At 46.0% G+C, this 4,410-nt stretch overlaps 1 pseudogene; it reads left to right on the forward strand.

The window, feature by feature from the left end:
- The first annotated feature begins 2,831 nt into the window (after positions 1 to 2,831).
- LOC114903761 lies at positions 2,832 to 3,759 on the forward strand (annotated as a pseudogene).
- Positions 3,760 to 4,410: the final 651 nt, after the last annotated feature.

Genomic DNA, 4,410 nt, shown 5'->3' on the forward strand with positions numbered 1-4,410 from the left:
ACCTTTTCCCGGACTCCCTCCCGACTAGCCGTGGTGCACTAACCCCTGAAGGGCTGTGTTCACGCCGCCAACCCCAGTCCTCTCCCTGGGATCTGACCTCCGAAGCCCAAGCCTCAGCTCCCAGCCCCGCCCGCCCTGGCGGGGGAGCAGACAAGCCTCTCGGGCTGGTGACTGCCGGTCGGCCCTGATCCTCTGTGCAGGAATCTCTCCACTTTGCCCTCTGCACCCCTGTGGCTGCACTCTCCTACATGGCTCCAAAGCTTCCCCTCTCCGCCACCCACAGTCTTCGCCCGCGAAGGGGCTTCCTAGTGTGTGGAAACCTTTCTTCCTTCACAGCTCCCTCCCCGAGGTGCAGGTCCTGCCCCTATTCTTTTGTCTCTGTTTTTTCTTTTCCCTACCCAGGTACGTATGGAGTTTCTTGCCTTTTGGGAGGTCTGAGGTCTTCTGCCAGCGTTCAGTAGGTGTTCTGTAGGAGCTGTTCCATGTGTTGACGTATTTCTGATGTATTTGTGGGGAGGAAGGTGATCTCCACGTCTTACTCTTCCGCCATCTTGAAGCTCCCTCCACAGTATAGTTTTGTAAATACAATATTTCTATAATCAGAAATAGTACATATTTGAATGTTCATTTATTGCTCTTCCTTCTCATGCACATTCTTCTCAACAATTCATGCAACCCTACACAGTCATGACAAAAAAGATATAACTAAAGTTTTGCACTTTCTATTATGTTAATATTTAAATGTTACGCACATAGAGAACTAAATTCCGTATCTTAAGGTCTATGATCACTAGAAAGTCAGCAATCTGCATAGCAACTTATCAAACTATATTTTTGCTATTATAAATCGGGGATGGTTTTTATTTGCATGTCACAAAATTATCTATTCTGGAAAATACTGCTATTAAAATAATAGAAATCACTGTTTGAGTAAATATACAATGAATACCATTTGGAGATAAACATACTTTTTGTTTCTTTTTTTTTTTTTTGCCTTTCTCCAGATAATTCTAGTGGCTTTAGACTCTACAAATAATCAGTCTGGTGTTTTATGTCCCAGCAATTCTGAAGTTCACTTTGTCTGTTCTGTCTACATGTCATAGAGTCACTAAAATCTTTCACCCAGAAATTCTAAATCTTTTTACAAATGGCGTATTAAGACACATATCCCTGCAAGGAAATGAAATAATTTGATTGTATAAGTAAGGTAACACAAGCAAGAGTTAAATGACAAACAGTACTCCCAAAGCAAATTTTGAAAAGCCCTTGAATGAAGAGGCTTTTTCCTGAAAGACCAGCCTCTTTCATCAAGAGTCTTTAATATTCTTGTCCTTCTTTGCAAATAACCACAAAGAAAGAAATTGAAACTTTGCACTGGAATATTCAACGTGTCCAAAACATCTCAATGCAACAAATGAAAAATTCAAATAAAAATTTAAAATAAGAGCTATCATATTCCATTACACATTAATAAGACCATTTTCTGTTCTTCTTTAAAAATTAAAATCAACCAATCCGTGTTGAAATAAATAAATATATCCTTGCTGTATCTTCCTTATTTGAAAAAAAATAATATGCTTCAAACTAAAAGCCAAGTTAAAAGAAATTATAATTGGGGCAAGACCAATAAAATGTTTTCATACATTCATTTTGAGGTCATTAATATTTTACCTCTCCCATCATTAAACTCAGAACAAGTGCAGTCAGATATATTAATTAAAATGCTCTACACTTCTATCAGTGTTGATTAGTTACTAATACAAAAGTGTTAGAATTTTTATGAAACAACTTAAAAATTTACCCCCAAAGAAGATGGAAACCACATATTTAATAACAGATGCCAAATATGAGATTGTTCTCTCTTTAGAAGTATAATTCACCACTTAAATACTAAGAAGTGGAGAAGTGATATATTCTTCTCTATGGGTCTTTTTCTATCTTCAGACATAAGGACTGAGGACTCATCACAGTGAAGCTGAAAACAGGTTATTGGCACATTAGTAAGTTACCCAAAAGCTGTTCGGCAAATTGCCAACTGTATAAAGGAAAATGTGTGGGTTTTGCTACAAAACCTACAATCAATCTAATATGTAGAAAAGTCCTCCTTTGGAGTCTGTATATAGTATGAATCAATCACGTTTACAATTGCAAATAGTCTGATAAATCGACATCTCAAAATACAAAATTTATATCTAGAAAATATAAACTATCATTTTAGAGGTATTTGAATAAATAGATTGACGTTATCTCTGCTCTTTTAAAAGCAAATCAAGGAAGAAAATTTTAAAATTTATGTGTCATCATTGTATTTTGAAAGTATATTATCTATCCTTAACTCAAACAATATGCTATGTTGAAGAAACAATTAAATGCTACCCACGGGATAGAGATGGCACTGTCTCTCTTCACATACAATATAGAATTTCCAAATGCTATCTAAATTTCTTCATAAACACGCCTTGTACCCACTGGAGAGAGAGAGGCAATGGGATTTAGCAGTTAAGAGCACAGACTACTGTCATGGATGATGATAATAGTACATACCCCATAGAGAGTTTTTGCAAGGAATGAGTAATGTAATAAAGTAAATAACTTGTTTTACTTATTTATTGTTTGGCTGCCTCATGTGGCATGCGGGATCTTAATTCCCCGACCAGGGATTGAAACTGTGCCCCCTGCATTGGGAAAGTGGAGTCTTAACCACTGAATCACCAGGTAAGTCCCCAAAGTAAAGAACTTAGAAAAGTGTCTACCACATCACAAGTGCTACGTGGGCCCGGCGCCCTGGCCTGGGGCAGCGCGAGCGCCCGAAGCTGTGGCTGGACACCGAGATGCCCGGTGAACAGCAGACAGAGGAGGAGGAGGAGGAAGGGATGCAAGAAGAGATGGTGCTGCTGGTGAAGGGTGAGGAGGATGAGGGTGAAGAGAAGTATTAAGTGGTGAAACTCAATATCCCCATGGACAACAAGGAGGTCCCGAGCGAGGCGCCAGTCCCGTCGGCGTACCCGGCGCACTTACACGCGTGCTGGGACGCCGTGCCTTGTCACGCCGCTCCACATTGGCCAAACACGCCCGCATACACACGGGCGAGCGGCCCTTTGCGTGCACCGAGTGCGGCCGGCGCTTCTCGCAGAAGTCGGCCCAGCCCAAACACAGCCGCACCCATACGGGCGAAGGGCCTTACGAACGCCCGGAATGAGACAAGCGCTTCTCGGCCGCCTTGAACCTGCGGTAGCACCGCCGTCGCCCCACGGGCGAGAAGCTGTACGCTGCCGCCACTTCGCGCAGAGTTCCAACTACGCACAGCACCTGCGCGTGCACAGGGGCGAGAAGCCGTACTCGTGCCCGGACTGCGGACGCGACTTCGGCGGCAGTTCGTGTCTGGCGCGCCACCGACGCACGCACACGGGCGAGCGGCCGTACGCATGCGCCGACTGCAGCACACACTTCGCCCAGAGCTCGGCGCTGGCCAAGTACGGGCGCGTGCGCACGGGCGAGAAGCTTCGCTCCTACGCTGTGTGTGGCCTCGGCTTCGGCCACCACTCCAACCTGGAGGAGCATGCGTGCACACACACAGGCGAGCAGCCCTACCCACGTGCCGAGTGCCGCCGGCGCTTCCGCCTCAGCTCGCACTTCGTCAGCCACCGTCGCACGCACATGCGGCGCCGTCTCTGTATCTGCGCGGGCTGCGGCCGGGACTTCAAGCTACCTGCTGGAGGCACTGCCGCCGAGCGCTGCCCAGATTGTGAGTGCAGTTGAACCACCATTCTTGTCTCCGCGGGGTGCGAACTGGGGAGGGCCACGCTGGTATCCCGACCTGGGCCTGCGTTAATCTGGACAACTCCCTGCCCCGCCATCTGCGTCTCAGATAGGGTGGGACGGCGGCCCTGGCTGCCCTGGAACTGGGAGACAGGGAGGATCCCCTACTGGGGTCCCTGGAAACGCGCCCACCTCCCCCTCATTACATCCCCTCGGCCCGTGTTAGAGTGAATAAAGTATTATATCCTCATCCCACCCGTGCCTGTGAATGAAGTGGATGGGGTGTGAATTAGGAGGAAAGTTGGGGGGGTCTCCCCAGGCTTAGGTGATTTAGGTGAATTGTCATGGAGTCAAGTGGAGCTATAAGCCCAAAAGTGTTCCAGGAACTGGTTTTGTGTGTGTGTGTGGAGTCATTCCATGCTTGGCTCTTGGTTACGTCTTCATGACCTCAGACCTAGAAGGGTCCATTAATTTAGCGCGTTCGTGATCAACAGGCAGTGCATTCTGCAGAGCTTTGAGTGAGGCGGCATGAACCTCATGGAACTCAGTCTAGTAAAGAGAAGCAATAGTGGAAACTAGCACTAGGTTAAAGAACTTCAGTGCTACATTATTATTAGCTCATTTTCATCCTCAAAGCATCCCAAAATTAGG

The sequence above is a fragment of the Monodon monoceros genome, unplaced genomic scaffold (genome assembly GCF_005190385.1).
Source record: "Monodon monoceros isolate NGI ecotype Baffin Bay Population unplaced genomic scaffold, NGI_Narwhal_1 Super_Scaffold_21, whole genome shotgun sequence".
Lineage (NCBI taxonomy): Eukaryota > Metazoa > Chordata > Mammalia > Artiodactyla > Monodontidae > Monodon > Monodon monoceros.